We start from the raw sequence: 24,514 nt of genomic DNA, 5'->3' as shown, positions 1-24,514 counted from the left end.
CTTGAAGGTCTCCCTTTCAAAACTTTAATCTTAATATTTTGACCCTCATTTGTCCCCCAAGCTATTTCCCTCATTTGCCTGCAGACACAGTTCCCCCCATCAGTTCTCCATGTCTCCCACTGACACTTGCTCTCATTGCTCTTTGCTGCAAAAATCTGTGCTGTGAACACAGTTTGACATTTCCTGACATTTCATGAACTAATTACACTACAAATAATTAAGCATGTTCACATCTGTAACAAACGAAGGCAAAATGGTTGTCAGCAACTGTGATTGATGACCTCCCTGAGACTTTATCTGATGAGATTCTTCCCCACTATAGGCAGAACCTGGATGCCACTGTGTTTGCAATAATGCCTTCAGCCCTTTTCATCAGATCAAACCAATGAGATGCTTGAAGAAAAGGATGGGAAAATTAATGACTACAATGAAATATTTGCATTTTTTCCAGGCTTGGAAAAAACAATGAACAAGAGATGTGACAACCTCAATTATTTGGTGATGCTAAGAGCTCTGAGACAGCTCCTGCTGGAAAGAGCTGTTGGGAAGCCTGGGGGTGTCAAGTCGGCTAGAAAAATGGCAGGTGACAAGGACAACACTTTTTTTTTTTTAACGCTACCCAGACCCACATAGCTTAGTTAAAAAGACAAATTGCAGCCTTGTGTTTCTTCTTTAGGGAGGGGGAATATGTCACCTTTGAAACACAACCTTCTTTGAATGCGGTGCTGGAGTAAAAATTATATTGGTAAAGGTTGTCTCCTCCAGAGACAACATAAACAAATATAATTCACTGGTGCTAATGCTCTTTAAAGGGAAGAAAAACAGCACAGTCAATATCCTATGCGCTATAGTCAGTAATGGAAAAATACATCTATATGTGTATTTGTATGATATATGTATACAAATAAATATGTATGCAAAAAAATTTAAAGTTTATGTGCACGTGTGTGTGCATGTGTGTACGGAAATTTTACAACACATGGATAAACAGATTAAACATGACACTCTGAACTACTCTGCAGTATGAGGATAATTTTACACATATACAGACTGCCTGGAGAGCAACCAAAATGCTCTTCATCCCAAAAGAAAATAAAAAAAGAGGGAAGAAAATCCCAACCCTTGAAAATGAGGAGTACATATGATTATAATATCTACATTTGTGAGAGCTGCTGTGCTGCTGTGTTTCCAAGTCCTTTGAAAACAAAGAGTAAAATGAAAAGGAAACAACCTCTGGTGCACTACAGCATTTTTTCAAGACCATACTAACAGTATTCTTACACTAATAATAATAATAATGAGAGGTGTTCAGCAAACAAGAACTAGGAGAGTTGAATAGTAGCCAGGACACAGGGCTGGAAAACAGGGACTCTTTACTTCTGCTCCTCCCTGATGCTGAAAACATTTAAACAAACTTCAGCTGCCCTATGTATTAAAAATAGAAAAAAAAAATAAATATATATTCTAGGGTAATAATGCTCACCTGTCTCACCAGACTATTACAAAGATTAATTAACACTCTCAATGTGTTTTGAGCATCTTGGGTGTCACAAGAGTGTCAATTACGATTCCTCCAGACCTTCTGGTGAGCGATGAATGCTGTGCCTGAGACTCCATCCCTACGGATAGGGTGTTTCCCCCAGAACAGCCCTGGGAGCTACTGGCTGCCCATGGAGCAGCAAGAGGGCTCGATAAAGAGGGGTGCAGCATCAAGAAGCAGTGGCTAATGCAGCTGCCAAGAGGACATACAGGAGCAAACTCTAACTTTCCTTGAAGGCCAAGTTGCAATGTATCTTCACGTCAGCAGGAAAAATGTCTCTTTAAAAGCCCTAAAACTCATTCTGCTAATTGGTAAGTGCGCTGCATCTTCCTTGCTCCGTGCCTCGCCTGTGATATGACAGTTGCCACGGTAACTGTTTATTTCTATCGAATTACAAAACAAACACAGTCAAAGAAAACCAATATTCCTTTTCCTAAGAGCTTTCTGCCTGGAGTCCCTTATCCCTTTATTCTGCATTTTTACTTTTAACTTGTCCATAAGGAAGCATTACTTCCTTTTTGTGTTACTAGTTATACTAATACCCCAGGTACGTTACAACAAACCCATAAAATGACTAATTACAGTGTACTTTAGAAGCAGAAGACACTTCTTGTATTTTTGTGATTTGATGCACTGCATGGGTTGAGTCAAGTATTGGGAAAAGGCTGGTGGCAGGTCCCACCACTCTCAGGCATGAGGTAAGAGCCTTGCCATAGCCTGCAGGAGGTCTAGACCCTGCAGATGGATTTGGGATGCCCAATGCAACAAACTGTCCACATCCACTAAACTTTATACTTTGATCTTGCCGCTACTACAGCCTTCTGAGGCTTTATAAATCATGTTCTGAGCTTCCAGGGTTACAGGGAAGGAAATGGGCTCACCTCTGCAAACCATTGTGAGACTACAAAGAAAAGGGTGCTTTGTCTATTCAGTGCTGTCACCGCTATTGCTGGAGGAAATCAAAATCATTTAGGTTGAATTTTGTGCCCTGGTAAAAACCCAGCCTAGGACAGGGTAGGGACCCAAGACAGGATGATGCCTGTGCCATCCAGCCCTATGTGCCAAGACCTTCTGACATCCTGTGAAGGGTTACTAAAACAAGGCTGGCAGGTTACCACAGTGGAGGGAACAGTGGCAAAACAAACCATGAGAGGTTTCTATGATAATTTATTGACTTTTAAATATGGAACTGAGTTTGCTTATGGTTTTTTTCCCTCCACCAAATGTACACTAGTACAAGAAATTCCTTATGATTTTTGCCAATGTGCTGGTGCAGACAGGAGTTAGAAGAGGCCCCAAGGAGTGTTATGCTGCCAGCAAAAGCAAGAAAAGCCATTTACCTATATGTTATTATGCATATTCCCATTCACAAGTCACAAAAATGCTTATATCCTTGCCTGTTTAGGACATTCTCCTGCACTTTTATATGATTACAACTACAACTGCAAGCCTCCTCCACTGACAGCTGCAAGTACTCAGGCAGGAATATCCTATTCCCAAGGAGAACTGGCTTAAAAACAGACTGAGGAATGAATGATAATGAAAAAGGTACAATTTATTGTCCTATGAGTTAATAAGGCTGTGGCCTAATTAAACCATTGCTTTTCCACCTTGCCATTCTTCTTGTGTGGCTGAGCAGATTAATTCTGCCTGTACTTGGACGTTTGCTGCATTAACTTTGTCTGAAGTTCTTATATGCAGAGGAGATGGGATATTATAAGCCAGGTGTCCACGTAAATGGACACCTGCTGCCCTTAAAATGCTAAATTTTTAAACTGTTAGGTAAATAAGAGTCTTTTATTCTTTAACATAGAAGTCAGTTACACCATGGCATTGACCGAATCAAGCAACAAATAAGATTTAAGTGTATCCAGTATTTTTAGGGAAAATGTCTAAGTCAAACAGATTAAATGCCTTGGCACTGGTTCCAGTGTAGGATTTTGTGTTCAGCAGCTGGCATTTCAAGTCTTAAAACTTTGAGTACATTAACCTGACTGTGAAAGGGGTTTAGAGTAAGTATTTGGGACTCTCGTGCAGTCTTTCAGTGTGAAAGTACGATTGTTATCTACACTTGGCCTGAACTCTCTCAAAGTCTGACAGTTTGTTACTTCTGCACACACATTTAATTTTACAGCCAAGAAGTCTCATTCAGCAGAATGCACAAGGTGCATAACAGAAATTGCATAAATATTTGCCGGATTAGGCCTTGTTTTTATCTAAAATTTGTTTGTATCTAAATTGACCCCTGTGCCTCAGTTTGATTTCAATATCTTCTAATCCCTCCTCACAAAACAAATTGCATCAACCATGACTACATTTAGCCAACTACAGTTCTCACTGTTTTTGTTCCTCCTCATAAGTTCTTCTTACAGATTAAATGCTGATGCACTGAACGAACTGCTCTTGGCTGAGGTGGGCAGGTGTAATTTGATTAGTATAGATTCTGGATTTGGTTAGTACTGTATCAGTATCCTCCCTAGAAAATAGGTGACATGTCATGGGATATTAAGTATGGCCATTTAATGTAAAAACTCAGATAATACATGAGTTAAATGGACAAAATGAGAGAAAGCTTTTAAGCATTCTCCCAAGACAGATTGCAGAATAATATTACTGTACACGCAAGTAGAGCTGATTGACACAGTCAGAAGGCCATTATACTGGTATGGTATAAAATCATTATAGCAAAAAGCATTTCAGAGCTGCAGAGTGATAGTAGCAACATATAATGAATTATCAATAAAGAAGTGGTGATTCAGTTATATTACATATGAATAGAAAGCTTCCTGTTATATAATTTAAACCTGCCAGCCTGACAAGTGACTTGAATATTCAATTCCTTCTCTAGGTGTATGAATCATCCTTTAACTTTACCGGAGACTGAAGTTTTGTAGGGCAGGCCAGAAACTGAGCTATGGTAAGAAGTGTTTTTAAAGAAAGGTTTGTTGAGCAGATTTCAACAAGGTAGCCTCTGCTGAGATTCTATTTAAACTCTCATGGAAACAGCATCAGCCTTTGAGATGATGCTATTAAATAAATATTTCTTCTGGTTTATGGCAAATTAACATAAAGTACAGTCTTTCAGCAAGTCAATGGCACCAATATTTAATGGCTTTTATTTTATCTTACCATAAAGCCCTCGAAGTTCATTTTGTCACAAATTACCATTAGTGACAAAGCCCTGAGAAAAAAAATCCCCAAACTATCAGTCCCAAATCCCTGTCTTTTGAAGGCTGTGCTCCTGAAGGAGGCTTGTCTCAGATCTCGCTCCTGCACGAAGCTCCTCTGAACCCAACTACAGCGTGTTAGTTAAGTATTGCAACATGATCCCATGGGAGGATTAGGACCTTTGGGAAAATTATAGGTATTTTAAAATGATTATATAGTATCTGCAGTGCTAACATAATACCTAAGTCAAAGATAACTGCACTGGAAGCTTAAGAGTAATTAACTTTAAAGTTCAGGGAAACAGGAGGATTCAGTTTGAATGCCCTCAGTGCTAGAACCAAAGTCACAATCAACAAACAAGAAAGATTGAGGAGCTGAAAATGATCCAGCTGCAATAAATACGGGTATAATATTACCCACTCCACATTCTGAAAATAAATACATTCACAACAATGTCAAACACAAGAATTTAAAAGTTTTGAGTAGTTCTAACTTGTCTTTTAGCATTGTTAAACCCTTGCATATCTAAGACATATTGTCGTATTTTTTTTAATATATAGAAATTGAGTGTTACAAAGCACATGATTTTGTAGATAAATTATATTGCATAGCTGCAATATTGGAATGTAATGCTACACAGATACGTATCTATATATACATATATATATATATATATCCCAGTGTTATAAACACTCCAAGAAAATTGATAGTGTTGACAAAACTGTTCTAGTGAGCCTTTCTTCAACTGTTGTCTGAATAAGATGATTTTTAAATGGCTTTCAACTCGGCATGTTTGCCTAAATATGACGGGCTGCTATTTCAGAATTCCTCAGCGTCCAGTGACCCCCATTTCAGACATTTCACCTTCTGTTTACTACCTGTCCTTTCTCTTCTCTATTAAGGATGGTATATTTACAAATTACAGAGGAAACACCTTCTCTTCCCTTTTCCTAACCTGTTAGAAGCCTGCAGCTGAAGACATTTCTTTTACTATGCTGAACACTCCTGGGACTAAAGGCAGCTCAGAAATTTAATCACAGACCGAGAGCTAGTAGCTAGATTGAAGCTTGAAAAGGCCTTAAAGCAGGCAATGGGAACATGGATTACTGCCTCACAACCACTAATTAGTAATGAAACTTCAAGAAAAGAACTCTGAACATTTACGTGAATTTTTGCTGCCTCCAAAGATCAGCGGTGTAAAGGAATTTCACTTTTCAAGTGGAGGTGTTTAAAAACAAATCTTTCTTTACACAGGCAGAATTGTGTTGATCACAGAGCTGACTTGTGCCATTTAAAGGCTCTGTTCTTATCTGTTTTAAAGATAAAATAATTATTGAGAGTATATGGTTTGGGGGAAAGAAAGATTTATGAGTGCATGACCTGGCAGTCAGAAACAACCAAATACTCATATTGGCTCTAAAATCATCTCCTGGGCAAATCACTGTAATCTTGGGCAAACCACTCAACTTCCCTGCCTCAGCATTCCTGACTTTCAGGCAGAGGTACAGCTAGTTGCTCATCACAAGAATGTTGTAAAAATTAATTAGCAAAATGACTATAAAGCACTGAGGATGAAAAACGTGCTAAAAGCTAAGCATTATAATTAGTGTTATTTAATGCATCTTTAAAAATCAAATTATATTTTTTCTTTTCCTTTAATAATGAAATTACACAATGGCTTTAAGAAATGACAAAGTAATTTGAAGTAAATGACTGGCCTGTAAAATTGAAACACACCCTAAAATGTGGTTATTATAAAATAACCACACACCCTGATAGCACTGCTTGAGCTATGTATAACCTTAACTCAGTAGTGCATTATTAAGTGGAGGAGGATCAGCAATTATAAAAGGGAGAGCGAGTGCTGATGCATGTTAAATACACGTTACTTCTTTGGCATCGGCGGATTTGGTGCATCCATTCCTGGCAAAGAAAAGCATGCTGGGCAAATTAGACTTGTGGCACAAAAGGATTAATTATGGTACAGCTTATACAAGCAATGTTTAGACATGAATCAAGAAATTTAGGACACGGGGCTTATGGTGCACTGAATAATTGGCAACACCATAAAAGAAAGAAAAGATGTGAACTAATTTCACATTTACGAGAAGCAGAAAGTTCTACCCCAGCTTCTGCATGGTGAAGAATTATGCACTGCAGGCTTCTTTTGAAATACTTCATATTACTACACAAATTGTTTCCTTGTGTTTATGCTCATCCTCCCTCATTGTATTTAAATGTGAGCTATTTAAGGCTAAAAAAATAACAGGTATTTATTTGTTTAAATAGAGCAGACTGGATCAAACAAGACAGGAGACAAATAAGACTGTTGGGAAGTTAGGAGGCTGCTGTGGATGCAGGAACTATAGCTGATGTCTGCAGGAATGCATGGACACAACACAGTACAGAGCTGCACAGAGAGATCCAAGCTGGCTTACTCGGCACCAGAAGCTGGAGAGTGCTGATAGCACAACTCTTCTGGCCTAGTCCTTGCTTGATTAATTTATCCTGCTTTTTTTGAAAGAAGGAAAGGTAGAATAGTGTCTTGTACCCTGCAGTGGACACAGTCTGCACTTTATTTGTCTTAGTTCCCTATCTGTAAGGGGCTGTGAATCTCTACTGTTCAGTGCAGCTGTCGGAAAAAGAATTGCCTTCCCCATCTTTGCTCCAAAACAACAAATGCATTTCCTAAAACATTCACAGAAGTGCTAAGAGCAAGAGTTCTCAGAGTTTTGTAACACCAGCAGACTGAACACAGCCAAAGGGACAGCCAACAGCATGCTCAGGGTGACTCCTGAGCTGAGCACAGAACCCACCTCCAACCCACAAAAAGCCTTCGTGAAAATTGTGTCCATTAGGTCTGTAAAATACAACAAATCATATATTCTCTTTTTAAAATATTTAATATTTTGCTTACAAATATATCTTGAAATATATTTCAAAATATTTAACGTGAAAATTTCCATATAGCCTATCCAAATCTCGAATAAAATATATTCTAAAATTATTTTGTACATTTTATATATTGTTTCCATCCATCTTTTATAGACATTGGAGGCCAGGAAAAAAGAGTACCCTAAACCAGAGAAATAAAAGATAACATAAAAATGGGGAGAAAAGTAATCAATCAACCATTCTTAAAGCAAATGCTTCCTCAATTCAGTACCACTGATCATATTCCCTATTCAGCACTCAAATTCCTTGTTTTTCCAGGGAAAATGAAAGTCTTGATTGCCTGTAATATTGCTCCAGTCCTGTACAGCTCAGCAGATGCAGCAGGGCACAAGTTCTGCCTGCACCTCCAGCCCAACAGCCATCAGGGCCAGCCCTCCAAGGCTGTAACAGCTGCACTGCATCTGAGCTCCCCTTCCATACAGAGTGCTCCAAATCACTGGATTTACATGTAAAGTTTCTCCTTAGCTGTGATTTATTTTCAGGGAAATTAAACCTTATATTCAAATATTGGTTTTCATTAAATCACTTTAAATTATATTTAAATAATTCTCAATCTCCTCTTTAATTACACATACTAAGGACCAATTTCCATCTTTTATTAAGGAAGCTTGACTTCGCCAAGTTCCTAAAACCTGTGACACAGTAGGACGGAGAGCCTCCTGTTATTTTGAATCCTTTTCTGAGTTTTGCTTACAAGCTCTGCTTTCTGGAGAAATGAAAAATCAGCTCCTACAAGGACTCACATTTTAATCACTTAAGGTTAATACAACACCTTAAAGAGCAGTCTCCCTTTCCTTTCCTTCTCACGATTTGCTCCACTCCACCTCCCAATGCAATGCTCTTCCAGGATCACCCATTTGCCCTACACTCACATAACCTCCAAGTCCTTTCCTCATTTTGAAAATCAAATTAATTTTGTTAGCAACAGAATAAAAATTTGCTGAAAACACTAAGTAGACATAATGTATTTACTGCCCGTGGTGAATCTCACCCAGTTCATCCTGAAGTTTTTGACGTTTCCATTTAATTAAGAGTAATATGCTTTTAAAAACTCATTTAGTTACTTCTGGTTTTGTTGCACTTGAATGGCACTATAAAAACCAAAAAGAGTCACAACAGAAGTGCCAGAACCATGTTTCAATTAAAAAAAATTGCTGAAAAACATTTTCTAGGAATGAACAAAGCTATTAATGAAACTGAATCCATTTAGCAAACAACTTTTTTTTGTAAGCAGTCTCTTAGTTTAAAATAATTTACCTGAAGTTGAAAAGATGAAAGTTTAGAAAGGAAAAAATTAAATAAAATAATCCTCAACCATTTCATGATGAGCTGACATCACATGCATAATTTCTATGCCTCTCCTGCTCTTTCACACAGATCCAGTGTGAAAACTGGGTTTACTGGTCAAGGGTGAATCCAACACAGCGCACTCCCACTTTCACAGAGATCCTTTGGTTTGTCCTCTGTTCAGCTTCTGCTAATCTGATGAAATCAGAATTGCAGCTCCATTTCCTGCTCTGTTTCTTCCTTGTTTCAGCTCCCTGCTGTTTGTTTCTAGGATATTCTCATCCCTGCTGAGTGTATATTTTACTGTCTTTTAGAAGAGCCCTGATCATGTTTCTCTTTCTCACACTATCTGTTACTGACGCTTGCTATGGGAATCGCCAGCCGGCAGCAAGACCCCAGTGCTTCGAGCATCTGGCCAGTTATCCTGAGCTAATAGAATCACTTCAGCAGCTCATGTTAACCATGGTTAACAATTGGTTGTTTTTACTCCTTCACACTTCCTTGGATCTTAAAAGAAGAATGGCATTGAAAAGAAGCATTTTGTGCCTATAAGACGGACTAAATTTAACAGTGGTGTAAACAAGGAGAAATCTCTTGAACATAAAAAAAACCCCAAAACCAAAACCCTAAAATATATCCTTTTTTACTGTCCAGGCTAAATGGGTTGTGTCAAGAGGGGTTAGTTCATTTCTGTTCCCTCAGCTGGGGAGCCTCATATGAACATGTGACCATGAAAATAAGATTTATTTTTCCAATGATGTAAAACTGACATGATGGTGTCTCACCCTATTGACAGGTCAGGAATTGACCCACTGTCTTCTCCTGCTCCTGCCAGCCAAGGTATCACAGCCTGTGGAGGCCTGTGCCTGGAACTGCTGCTCCAGGACTTGCCCAGCTGCCACCACACACTTCTGGAAAATAGAGGTCAAGTCTGCAACCAGCCTGACCAAGAGGAAGCTGCTAGGCTTCCAACTAAGTGTATTTATTATTTATTAGGTTGTAAGGTTGGACGGACTGTCTTTCCAAATCTGTGAGGGCAAACAAAACCAGAAGAGATTGGTGGGACAAGAATGAAAGTACAAGAGGCCTCTGAAAATGTGGGAAGGATGCTCCATACTGCCAAACTGCTAAGCTGCGCAGCCAGATGCCTCCCAGTGTACTTATTACTAATTCCTACCTCATTAACTTATTTTCTGATCTCCACCCAAAAAAGTATGTTTTTTCCCTTGTGATCCAACACACAAGAGAGGCTGTCTCTAGTTCAGCCATTCTGCTAAGTCTTACAAGAATGCTGCCATAGGATCGTGGGTGCTGATCCAAGAAAAGATGCTTTAGTTGAATACATATTGCTCCTGTCATTCTGAATCAACATCCCTTGAGGGGCTAGAGGTTTTCCCTCATCCCCTTCTGCCACTTGGATGGGCAGCTCACGCCTCTGTCTCTAAGCTGTATGGCCCAGGTGGGGCAATACTTAACTTCGTGGTCACCAGTCCCTCTCTGCCTCCAAACACAAGAGCATGTCCCCAGCAGTGCCAATCCAACACTCCTGAAGCCAGCAAGGTTACCACCTGCATGTAAGGTCTTTCTTTGCTAGGGAATGCCTAATATGCTACTTGTTCTGGAAAACTCCCTCAGGCAGCTACATGCCTGTGAAAAAGTCAGTTGCCTCTGGGGCAATGTGCTTCTAGGGCCTGGATCTGTCTGCAAGTGTGCTTTGGAGGCGGAAGAAAAGCTTGTCACTGATCCCAGTGCAGCTGGCAGGTCTGCAGCTGAGCTGTGAACGAGCTACAAATTAGTCCAACATTTAAATGCTCACTTCTAAAGATAAAAGCCAACTAAGCCTCACACAGTAGCTTTTCCTAAGGAATGGGAAGTGTCTCTAAGAATAACCATAGCTGCTGTGGAGCAGTCAGGGTTCATGAGAGCTGCCTGACATCACACCAGGAACCTGCACGCTGCAATGCGATACTTTTAGAAAAGACTTCGCTGCCTTACTGGTTACCATTACCAAACATCACGGCATCATCCTCACAGACAGGGCCCTTTATAGCTCACATGTGTGGAGCTGGGTCTGCCTGCTTCCCAAAGATATTAAGATGCCACCTAAAGCTCCAGCTACATGAGTACTTTATGCTTTAACCTCTGTAGAGCACCTTAAAAAGTGGTGCCATGGCAGCTGTGTCCGGATGGACAGCTCTCCCTATCCCAACACCAAAGGGCAGCATTCAGGTGCACTTGGGTTTCAGCAGGACAAGACCAAATGACCAGAAACTTTTATCAGGAAGAACAAAATGAGAATGTAATCCACATAATCCAGTCCTCAAGTGACTGTGATCGTTAACAGCCTTTTTTAAAAGAAAATGCAGAACTAAGCTTAAATAGAACATATTGATATACTGAGTGACAGAAGTTCCTCACTGGAATAAACACAGAGTGTAGACAACCCTCCTGTACAGATGCATGCCTTCTTCCTCATACATTTCCCCCCTTGTGTATTAATGTATGTGATTTATGTTTTTGTGTTTTCAGCAAAAAAAACCCCAAATGAAACAAACAAAAAACCCTCTAGAAATGCAAAACTGGGAGCAATGTTCAAAGTATATCATTTTTATGCCTAAAAATGTTTGTTTTGACTTTCTCGTACTGAGACAAATGTTAAAACTTCTAAGAACATTTTATGAATTCTTGCCACACGAAATAGCGTGTTCCAACTCAAGATATACCTCTAAAGCAGTCTTTTCAGTATAAACAAAATGATGTCATATTGACAGAGGGAAGAGCAAAGCCTGGCTGTTTAATTTGGAAGATTGCTAAAAGTGATACATTTAACTCTTCTTGTCTAACAATGGAATGTTTTTATAGTTCACAATACCTAACACCCTTGTTCATATAAAACAAGTCGTCTTGAGTTCCTGTTGAACTAATACACAGCCTATTCTTCTTCTGTGTATATTGCAACATTAGGAAAGAAAAATAAATGTGTATCAAAATAAAATCCCATTTTCATCCAACTGCATCAAATGCATTTAACATTTTAAAGCATTTACAGAAGTACATTAGAAATCTACACAAAACACTTAAGAAGAATACAAATGTTTCAGTTATGCTCTAGCTGTATCATGGCTATCTCCAGACAATACAGTTTTCAGCCCAGTGTTATTTTCCCCTATTTGTGGTGCTCATGTTGCTCCTCCTATTGTTTTCATTTTGTATCTTACTTTCCTTTTCCCTGTCTTCGCCCTTCCCTAATTCTCTTTTCCCCCTTTTCTATTGCTTTTGAGTTTGGTATTGTTTTCTCCCCTTAATTTTTTCTCTCTCTAACACCATTTCTGTTCTCCCTCTGCATGGCTCACCATTGTACCCAAGGTCTCTTGTTTTCCTCTCCCCATGCTTTCCTGACACTGCAGCCTTTTGAAGGATGACAGGTATGTACAGAGCCCAGTTCCTGACTGGGGCTTCCATGCACAACACACCCTCTCGCCCACATAATATGTTCATTAAATTACAAAATGTGTTGATCTTTGGAAATGGGAACACTGTTGATAAGAAAAAACATTCTTATAAATTGTCCTCTCCAAAATATCAGATAAGCTATGAGAGCTCTCCACATTAGCACCTCATGGGCTGATCAGATGTGGACTGTGTGGAAGTGGGGATACAGAAGCAGAAGAACTATGGTGGAAAGCCAAGCCAAATACTTATTTTTAAAAGCAGTTACCACCTTCTTCAGGAAGATCTAAAATGAAAGAATAAGGACAAGCACACATTTGAAAACACTGAAAGCCTGTAATCAAAGTTTACAATTAAAAAACATTAACTGCCTAGCCTATTAAAAGAATAATCTTCAGACAAATGGGCTTCATCAATATAGATTAATTTGCACAATGCTGTCCCTTAAACCAAATCAAACCAACACAAACCAGAATACTAGAAACTACAAGTTGTTTAAAATGTAGTTAATTCCTAGTTAACATTCTCCATTTTTAACAAGCATGAATAAGCTCCACTAAATATGTCCATAGGCAGTAACAAGTATGAGAACACCAGAAGTTTAAGTATAGTAGACTTCCTCACCATTGTACTCCATGGCTTTCTAGCCTTGCCCAGAAGGATCTGTTTGAAGGAGGAAGAGTAGTTTAGTTCCTAAAGCTTATTTAATCATTTCCCTTTCCACTGCCATTGTAAATTTCAGCTTTTTCCTGAGACTGCAAACATCAACAGGAAGCCTATAGTACTCTCACAGTACCAAGGGCTGCAGGATAATACTGTATCTTCACTAGATACACAATAGGACCACTGTCTTATTTTAAACAGGCTACCCAACTAACTTTAGGATGCTTAAACTCTGGAGTGTTTACTAATAAAGCCTTTATTAAGTAGCCTTCTGCATTTCCATTAAACCCAGAACCTTTATTAAGCAGAGATAATGACTATTTTGGATAAAACCATGCTGATCCTTTTTTTCAAAAAGCTATGGAAATAGGAATCATTGCAGCTGCTTTACACTTCAGCCAATTCTTTCCTGAGGGAAGTATGTTGACTTCATGTTGGACAGGCAAAATAGCATGCTGACCAAGGCATGACTTCCCTGTTATTAACACCTGCTGGGACATTAAACACTTGAAGATAACTGGTGATCTGAGAAGCTAAGTGTATAGGCAGAACATTCAACTGAAGACCACAAATGTGAAGACCTGCCATTTGAAGAGGTGCCAGAAGTAAATCACCATTTACTACAAAGAACTAAAAGTAAATCACCATTTAGTACAAAGAGCTAAAGCGAGTGCTTCAGCAGCACCGATATTCTGCACAAGGTTTGTGTCACATGTTTCATTCAATAAGGCAATCAAGATGATTAGGGAGTGTACGAGAGGCTCATTAATGGCCATAGCAGACACTGAGTCAGCTCCTCATTTATAACCAATGCATCTGGACAGTTTTCATTTTTGGGTGTTTTAATTTAGAGAAGTGATATTTATGTGGACAGAAAATACACACATGTTGTACGACTTGTTCTCGTTTTAAAGTTCCCACTGGCTTTACTGAAGTAAATGGTACTGGCAAAAATTATGTTGAAAAATGGTGTTTCACAGTTCACATGGTTCCTTTAGTTAGCTCCTTTACTTTAGGTCCTTAATTACAGAGTGAAAATTTAGCTAGGGATTTTATTTTAAAGATGCTGAAGAGAACACCAAAGCTATAAGGGATGACAATACTCAGGAGTATGTCTTTAGCTTCAAAGACAAAGAAATTTTGCATATCACTGGCATTTTGGAAGATGCAGAGTTACAGAAAGCAAAGATGAGAACTATGAGGGAAATGCACTGGATTGGTAACAACTGTGGCTGAGGTTGTGAAACAGCAGCCTTTCAATGAGAACAAGGAGTGTGATTTGGTATTCTATCCATTTTAACCAAGCAACAACAGTTATCTCAGTTAACTCACAGTTATCAATAACTGAGGAATCCCTTTTTCCTGTACCCTGCAGTGCATATGCAAACTGAAAACTGAGTGTTTCTCATTTCATTACACATAGAAATTTCACTGTTTGCACACACCCCCAAGCATGCCCAAGCACTTCTTTCTGTTTCCCTGACTTGAACACAGGTGCTACAGTCTTAAACAAGAGCAACAGAAATGTTGCCTGATACTGGGGCCACGCAACAGAAAAGTATAGATAAGACTTACTCTGCAAATGACATTTGTATGACCACAGAATTTCCACAAAAAGGAAATGAAAAAATTTAGTCGAAATCCTGGACCCACACAGCAAAGGTTCACCTGGCCAAGACTAAGTCTTACTGAGTAAATAGAAAAGATTTCTCTACAGAGGCTGCCTGAAAAAAAACCTTCACAAGCCCATAGCCACATAACACTGGAAATTTTAAGGCCTGCATTTAAATACAGTAGTTATAAAGAAATGAAAGCTAATTGAACAATAAAAGGGAAAAATAAGAAACATCTCAAGAGAGATGCCTCCTTGGCAATAAAAGTGTGATGTTCAGGTCTTCCATACTGCAAACCAATTGTTCCTGTCATTTGAACTGGGGATTTCCTGAAAAGATTCCTTCAGCTGGTGCCAACTACACAGCACTCAGCTGTCTGCATGCCATAGAGGAACAGTGAAGGAAGAGCAGTGCCATAGCTGGACATCAGGAAAACTCAGAGTTTATCAATGGCTGTGACATTAAACAGGGAGAGCATGGCTGGAGGTGGGCAGGTCTCCCCATTCATGTGTCTCTGTGCACAGCAAAGCTTCTCTTGAGTTCTCCAGACTGAATTGAACAGAGGATCACTCACAGACCTGTGGTTGAACATTGCCCATTGTGGGTCAGGGTATGAGCTGGTATCACAGGAAGAGACAAAGACTGGGGGGATCCACCGCTGAGCAGGGTGGGTTCTGGATCTCACTGAGGACAAAGGCTGAGCAGCAGCTCATCTCATTATTGCTCAGGCCATCACAAGACCACTAGACTCAGTCATTTGTCTGTGGGAGGAATGAGGAGTAAAGGACCATAAAGATCTGTACAGCACAAGTGGCACAGCAGTATATTACAGAAGCGCTCCCTCCCCCTGGTAGCCCTCAGTATCTCCTCATGGTGGAATGGGAGTGTTTTATTTTTGTTTTCCTTTCCATTAGAGGATGACCTTTGCTACAGTTAGGTTGATCTGCTGCAGAGCCAACATCTGCCAGCTTCCAGGGCTTGTGTTTCCCCAACAGCAGCAGATACTTTCTGCTGCTCCAGTTTCCTTATTTAATCATGACTCCATAAATCAAAAGCGACCAAAACTGTTAGAAACATTTGGGTGAGAACTCGGAGCAGCTGAACAGAGACCAAGACTGAGTCATTGCCTGATGCAATTTCTGTAAACACAGTTGAGCTCATTGTTGTGTTAACTCCACCCCCCTCCCAAAAAAAACCCCAAACCAAAACTAAACAAAACATAACAAAAACCCCAACAAAATACCAAACCCAATCAAAATATTTTTAATTGCACAAACATTGCTGTGAATACGTCACTAAATGCCAAATGAAAGATGTATAGAGGAGCATATTTCTCTTGGAAACTGACCAAATGAACATCTGGTGGCTGAGTCTTCTGGAAAAATCCATCAGAGGATAATGACAGCAGCATTAGATGCACCACCATAATTAATACTATGTTTCAATGGGTTTAAACATGAAAAGTGCTGAATGCTGCTGTGAGATGCATTCTCAGATCACACCTAGTTCAGCGAAGAGTGAACCCCTGATTGTTGGAAAGATATACCAAGGAAAGGATGACGCACTGCTCCTATACTGATAAGCAGTTACTGCTAGCTAGAGTCAGATAGCAGGACACAACAGAAGGACATCTGGTCTGACCCTGTATGGTATTCATTACCTTCCAAAATCTTTTGAAATTATCAATAAAGAATTTTAAAACTAAACACTGAGAATTGACATGGAAAATAATACCAAATTTCAGACTGGTCCTGCTGCTGAAAGGGTAGGAACCACTCTGCTGTACTTTTAGGGTTTGTTTAGTTCTGCTTAATAAGGCTCATAGGATGTCCATAATAAAAAGGGACTTTCAAGCATATATACACAATTGGTTTTAATGTGGATTTCAACAAGAAAACAGGATTTTTAATACTTAGTATGATCCCTATGTTGTGGGAAGCGTGATGGTTATACAATATTTATCTTTTGTATTAGATCCACTCACTTTATTTCATAGCTGAATTATGGCCCCAGTACAAAATTACTGAAATTCCACTGAAAATATTAACCCACAAAGAAAACTCACCTACAGTGAAAATCCCACCTGAATAAATTACTTTGATACTTCTGCAGTGTAGGTACAGAATAACACAATCATAGAAATATTAGTAGAAGTGAACTTTAAGGGTTCTGCTTCCCCCCAGAACTGTCATGAATAATAAACAAGCCATGATTCTGTCTAACCAGCTCTTGAAAAGTTCCAAGGGTCTCTGGCCAACCTGTTCCAGTATCACCATACCTTCATAGGGGAAACATTTCTCCTAGCATGTACTTTGAATCTTCCCAAGGCACCTCTTATGGTTGTTGCCCCTTGCTAGACTGCCACTGAACAGTTTGGCTCAGCCCTTTCCTAATTACCCTTCCTGCTCTCCTTCACATTGAAGAGGTAGAAAGGTGAGAAATAACACAGCAAAATCCTTCAAGAGACAACATCACCAAGCAACCTTTCATCCACAATACAGTTTAAAAACTTAGAAGAAATAAGACTTTTCTACTCACCTGTGTGTTTTAAACTTAATTTTTCCTATGTCAAAAGCTACCCTGAAACATATCTGAAAAACATTCCCATAAATTATGCAAGTAAGTCATTTGGGTAATATTAACAAAAAAAGAAAGCAACTATGTTCCCCAGCTCAACAAAAGAAATAGGAAGCACATTTAAACAGGGCTTTTAAAATATTTTTTTAACAGGAACTGTATACAAGAATATATTTTACAATTGCTAAAGACATGGTTCTAGATCATTAATATCAAATAAAAAGTACTGTGGTCACAAGATGCAAAGTCACATTACAGAAAAATCTCACTCTGCCATCTTTCAAAAAAAATGTGTCAGCAGCCTTAATGCCAGATTAAACAGTGTTTGTCCTACCACAGCCAGCACAAACTGCATATTGTGAGCTAACCCAAGTATCCTTTAGCCAGATCAAATTTACCCTGAGTGCTTTGATAGCACATAGATTGGATATTAATGATGGTGAAACCACAGCTCACATTGTCAGACACCTACATAATGCAGCTGGGTGATTTTATAAATACGTGATTGTACCTGCGTAAAACATCCAACATCTGTGGAATGTGACTTACAAATGTGCTGAATAGGGAAACCAGGTAGACACACATCTCTTTTACCATTCACTTTCAGAAACAATTTTTGATAGTATTAAAGTCATGGCTAGCTCCTCATAGTGCCAAATACAGCTCAGTTAATCAAATGAAATGTTCTTAAATATTTAGGATAGCTTACAAACTGCTATCTTCCCACATTTAAAAATTAAAATGGCTTATTTCATTATGCAGAAATCAACTGAATACGCAGTTCTGTCATACAGCAAGTAACTCAAAAGAATTATAGCTAAGTGGTTTGCACAGTCTATATTTAGTGATTCTTATTTCCAAATACTTAGACGCTAGATATGTCCTTAAAGGATTCTTAAAAGGATTGGCAAGTATGCCTATGTGTAAAATATGATAATCCTATGTTAATTCTCCTCCTTACCACTCTGTAGATGCCTGGGAACAAACCATTGTAAGCATTAAGCTTGCCTGAGTTTGCACTGCATTTGTATTCATTAACCAGACTATTAGTGAGAACATTTTAGAATTCTCTGACTTTTCCAATAGCTGTGTATGTACATTCACTGGCTGTATTATTTATCTGTGTGAGTGTACATCTACCCACCCATCCGTCTCCACTCCTGCATGCATACAGATCAATATGTGTCCCTGTATATTTATGTCTTTCACCATTCTCAAGACATTCAGTCTACTTCTCTGGCACCAGCTCTGGGAAACTACTGCTTTAGCTAATGCCCTTCTGACTGAAAACACAGCTCCATGCATCATTGACAGGAACCAAGGCAAAAAAGTAGAACAAACAGATGGAGGTGCAAGAAAGGGAAGTATTTATGCTAAATTCAAGAAAAATAAAGGGATTAAGGGGATGTCACAGACTAGATGATTTAAGAAGGGGATTTCTTCTGAAGAGGGGATATTTCTCTGTTAGAATAGAAATCTATCATGTATTCTAACCAGGGTTAATTCTAACATCTAGAACAAATCTAAATCTTAAACCCAAGATTAAGAGCTGGCTTGTGGTGTCTATTGTATCTGTCAATGGCTTTAAAAAGCAGGGAGAAAATATTTTATGTTTGGATTCAGCCAATACAGTAATAATATTTATAGGCTGCCTCGGGAGCAATAATAATTTTACATGTTTTTCAGTAATTTGAATTATTTTAACATGTTAAAATTTTTTTTCCATCATCTTTTAGAGACACTGGATTGAGGAGCCAATTTCCCCTCTTCTCCCTGTCACTCTGCATTTGTAGCTGTAGACTAATCATAACCCTAGCAGCTATGCATTTGTAGGGCTATCACAAGCAGTGAAGAAATTATTTCTCTAAACCTTCTGAGCTAACTGTGCTGGAACTGAGTGATCTTTAAGGTCCCTTCCAACCCAAGCTATTTTATGACTCTCTGGCATTCATGCACCAGACCTCACATCTGATCATTATGTTGGTCTAACACAGATCTACTCTTCCAGTGTTTTTATTTCCAAGGGGTTTGACCACTTACAAATACCTCCACCCTTATTTCAAACTAAACCAGAGCACAAAGAAAGAGAAAGAAAGCCCCACGGCCATGGTTATCTCATGAAAGCGTACCTGCCTTATATTTAAATCAGTGATTGAGCTCCTCTCTTACTGTGCCAAGTGCTTGCCAGAGCAAATGGCCAGTGTATCCAGGGAACTTCTCCTCTGCTACTGCTTTATCCCTCAGGCACAAATAGCATGGTGCTTACATGCAGACTCAAAGGTTATACCAATATCCATGCAAAAACCCCATACTGCTACATGATACCTTTTAATCTGATTCCATACTCAACACATCCATGTAAATCCCTAGTGCTACTAGGATAAACATCTCAGAAAACAGAAGCTGTTTAATTATTTCTAAGTAAACAATTCTTTTCTTCTCCACCTGTCAGGTGTAAGTGAAAGAAGCTGAACCACATGCTGAATAAGATGATTTGGGTTGCATTGTCAAACTTATCACCAACTTCTTGTACGACTTGGAAGAGGGCAGTCAGTTCTGAGGTATTCCCTGCATACAGAAATCCTCCAGATGGCATTTTAATGGGAGGAATGCTGGCTTTGGTATAAAATTCTGCTCTGAAATTACAGAGAAAAGGTGAAATTTACTTAGGCTGAAGTTGTATTTGCTGTAGGGTATTGCACGTCTAATACCTGGAAGGTAAGAAAAGCAGAGAGAAGCTGTAAGACTGCAACAAACTGAGTGTAATGACAACAACTCTGGTAATGTTAGAGAGAAAGCACCAGCATTACTACCTGCACAGCACGAATGCAATGGGGGAATCCAGAGTATTTACAGATGTTCATCAAACAGTAAAGCCTCATTGCACTCCACTTGGCAGAAAAACAATTCCATTCGCATTTCTCATGATTCTTTTATCATTGACTTGGATTTAGCAAAGTATACTAACATTTCATCCCTGATGAAGGCACAAGACTGGGAACATTGGCATATTTTGTGAGTATAATTCATTTTTTTGTTCTGGTTGGAATGCAGCGCAGTGCAATGTTACTGCTGAGTGAACACCTGTAGTTAGAAAATACTGGTTTGCTCAGAGGACCCAAAGCATGCCAAAATGTTCCCTGGAAGGAGATTTGAAAAATGAGCATTTAAAAAAAAAAAAAATAATAATCCTCCTGTGCACAAAAAGAAATAGAAAAGCAGGCATGAAACTATTCTTTCAGTGCCAGATGTCAAAAAGACAAAATCAAGAATTTGAATCTCTTGGGGATGAATTTCAGCTTTGTCTGTAGGACAAACTAAGGCTTATCTCAAACATTGTAGGATCCAGTTCCTCAAAGCACCAAAATACATACTTATCCCAGTTTCTCAAAGCACTGAAAGGCGTGAAAGTCAACAAGAGCAGTGCAAGGAATGATACTGAAACCCTTTTCTTTGAGACAGATTAATTTCACTTTTATGGAAAAATGCTATCTAGAAATGAAAGGGTTTTATTTCAAACTGTCAAAACATTCAATTTAATTTGTAAAATATCCAAATATGATTTGGCTGCAAATATTTTAGCCAGTTTTGATTTACGGAAACAGTGCACATCTTTATAAAACATGTTCTGAAAATGTGACTTAAAATTGCAGACAGCCTTTACCATCATGAAACTCCTTTTTCAGAGAATATCTGTTCCTTGAGTAAAAGGGCACAAGGACTTGATTTTCATGCCAGAATATTAAATTCTGATTTCCTAAAAAAACCATGCTCACAGCCACTCTACTTCTCAAAAAATAAGTTCTAAAAATAACGCACTTCATTTCTGTCTTCTCCTGTTTTGCCCTCCACTACTGAAGCCCAACAGACACATTAATGGGATTGAAACTCATTCAAATTAATTTTGCTTGTACAGTCTGCTTTACCTTGTCTTTTGTTACTGTTGACATTGTGAAACATGAACACTGTGTTGGTGAACTGCAGTAAAATAACAGGTAAGTTACATGTTCTTGAGAATTTCCAAGTTTCCTTTCATTTGTTCTACCTGCTAGATGATGTTATCTACCATTAATTTACACAAAATTTCCTTTCCTCTTTTATATAACATACAGTTTGGCAGTCTGATACTGATGTTCTAGATGATTCCCCATCTTCCTCTCCTTCCACTACTCTACCACACAGTTTGCCCTCCAGGCATTTTACTGTTCTAACCCATTTATGCTTCTCTCCTTTGACATTTCACTTCTTCAGTGGTTCTCCTTCACTGATTTCCTTCCAGATCTTCAGTGCTGTGATTAAATAATACCAGATATAGCAAAAATGGCTAAGAAAATATAACTTCATTTGATCACTTCAGCTTCATCCACAAAGAAAAAAAAAAGAAAAAAGACAATTAAGCAATTAAGTATCAAAGTCTAAGTGTGATAAAGCTAAATCAATGGTGATGGATATATTTCTGAGACAGGGTTGACTTACATACATCAGAATTACATAATTCAGAATTAGGCCCTCTATGTACCCATAGGTTAACTTGACGTGTTCTTTCAGCACATAAGTTTCCTATTGCAGGTTTACAGAAAATGGAAAACAATACTAAAAATCAAAGCATTGGCCAAATGTTTCATGTCCCAAAATAATGCTGCTGATTAGAACTGAAACACAAAGTGTCTAGAAGAAGAATCTGGAACTCTTATGTTTGCTACCAACAAATCTTAATAAAGCATTCCTCCATTAAGGTTATCAAGCACAACCCATAATATTTTTACCAGTAGGCATCTACATGAAATCCTTGTACTAGTCTAAAAACAACTGTGTGAGACATGCTAGTTTTTATGTTCATCTATTGCACCAAAGTTCTTGATATGAGAATCACTTCAGAACACAGTATAAATACTCATTTCAGAAAAAAATTATAAAGAATAAACCAGTTGATAATGCTGTACAGGACTGGTCTAGTATACATTATGATTACCTAAATGCAAGAGCAGATAATTTCCCCTCTCATTTTTTGCAATAATCTCATGTAGTTTAAATTATCTACATCTATCAACTCCACATACTGGCCAAGGCTGAAACAGTGTTGACCAGATCCACAGAAGTCAATTAGTTATGCCAATTTGCTCCAGCTGAGAATCGATTCTCAGTTGTCTTTATGCTTCCTATAGAATATTCTGTAGGAAGCATTGCTTTAATGAAGCTTGGTCAGCATGTATGGGAAATGTCAACAAGAAATTCCTTCTCACCAGCTTTTGGACTTCTTAAAAGAGACAGTTTAAAAAAATCCAATCTACCACTTAGAAAGCCATAGGCTTTCATTGAAATTGCAGAGAAATTTAAAATTAACTCTAAAGGAAGGGATTTCAACATTATTGATCTAGTAAACTATCATCCTTCTTTTCCTTTGGCAGGTTTTCCTAAATTTGCGATTAAATCATTAAAACCATTCTTGTCCAGATGCTGTTGATGAGAAACAATCACAAGAAACAGAGCAAACAAAAGAAAGTTCATAAAATACATTAACTTTTACTAGCCACGCTGCCGTGCATTAGCATTTTAAATAATGACCTCATTACCATTTAGTTCAACAAGCAAACAAAAACTGTTTATTTGATAATTTATTTATTCTGAAATAACGCAGCCTTTTTTATGTGCCCTTGTTAGGAGCTCACTGACGTTAAAGGCACCGCTACAATCAGTTAAGTAATTATCATAGGATAAAAGCTTTTACCATGAAAAAGTTTTGTTTGAAAAAGCATGAACTGCGATTCTCATTGATAGCTTTCACCAAGTGCAGGATTCAGTACATTGTAGCACAAAGGCCTAGATTATCTCCCTCTGTTAAAGGCTTAAAATTCTACAACCAGACCATGCCAGTTACCAGTATCAGATTATGATAACAAGATCATGTTCAGTTATAAAAACAAGTGTCTAAACTTTTCTCATGTCACTTTCTATCTAAGTCCCATTGCAGTTGTGAAAGGACCCATCTGAATGTGTGTAGAGGCTCATTTTAAAGCTAGCTCTTTGAACTGGATTCATGGGGTATTTGCATAAGAAGATTTGGGTAAAAAGAATGGGCTGGTGCTGCATCTGCCCATTAATATGCCTGCTAATTCAGCACATTGTAAGCCTATTGATGTATCACAAAAGGCTCAAATTCAAGGACAGTTATCCTATTGCCATTGTTAGGGCTTGAATTCAAGTAATATGTTCACTATAGGAATACAGTTGTTACAATTAGATATTTTTCTATAATGGTATAAAGAACTGACGACAATCAGAATTACAATAACACTGATAAAACTTTAGAATTCATGAATTCTATTATTTTAAAAGATGCAGGTGCTGATTAATTTTGCTTTGCATAATACTTGGATATTGAGAGCTGGAATACTTAAAGAGCAGCAGCAAATTGTGGCAATATAACCTATCAAAGCTGGCAGTCTCCCTTTAGTGCCAATGCACATTTATCTTGCTTATGAGAGTTTTAGTAAAAAATTAAAATACTACACTGAGTTGCAACAGAACGGAGGAGACCTACATCGTGAGCACAAGGAGCGGGTATTTTAATCTAGTTTATGAAAAATGCAAAAGCATCACTTGTGCTATCAAGGGATATCCTACATGGAACATTTTTATGGTGAATATGAATTGCTTAAAAACACTGTATACTCACAAATGGAAAAAAAAGTGCAATCAGTGATTCATGCAGGAAGCACAGAGCAGCCACTACACCAACTCACAGTGGATTCAGAGCAGACACTGAGGCACGCAGGGAAATAAAAAGCTGCTAGCTGAAGTGCTGTAAAGAGTTTTTAAAGCATGCAACTCAAAGGAAATGGTAAAGAACAGGCTAAATGGAAACAAATGCAGAAAACAGCAAATTAAGTCTAGTTAAACTCACTGCTTCAAGGTCCTAAGTTTGTGTGCGTTTAAGACCACAGTGCGTGGCTCACAGGGGAAGAATGAGGAAAGCTGTGTGTGGTGGTCAGAGGGTTTCCTGGGACGGGCAGTGCCGATCTCCTCTGCTCTTGCCCAGGAGAAGCCCAGCTCCCGCCAGAGGCCCGCGGCGCCCTGCGCTCCCACACTGCCGCATTGTCCGGCCGCTGGGCGCGGGGGCACGGCCACATTTTTCTCACTCTGAGTCCCTCGGAGAAGACATCAAAGACCAGAGAGATGTGCTCTTTGTGTTGTTTGGTCTCTGACTCTCAACATGTGGTTTCGCAGGCCCAAACATCGGCACCTTTTAACCTATTCTGTT

The sequence above is a fragment of the Corvus cornix genome, chromosome 11, assembly GCF_000738735.6.
Source record: "Corvus cornix cornix isolate S_Up_H32 chromosome 11, ASM73873v5, whole genome shotgun sequence".
NCBI classification, from domain to species: domain Eukaryota; kingdom Metazoa; phylum Chordata; class Aves; order Passeriformes; family Corvidae; genus Corvus; species Corvus cornix.
Note: the sequence above shows the minus strand (reverse complement) of the source record.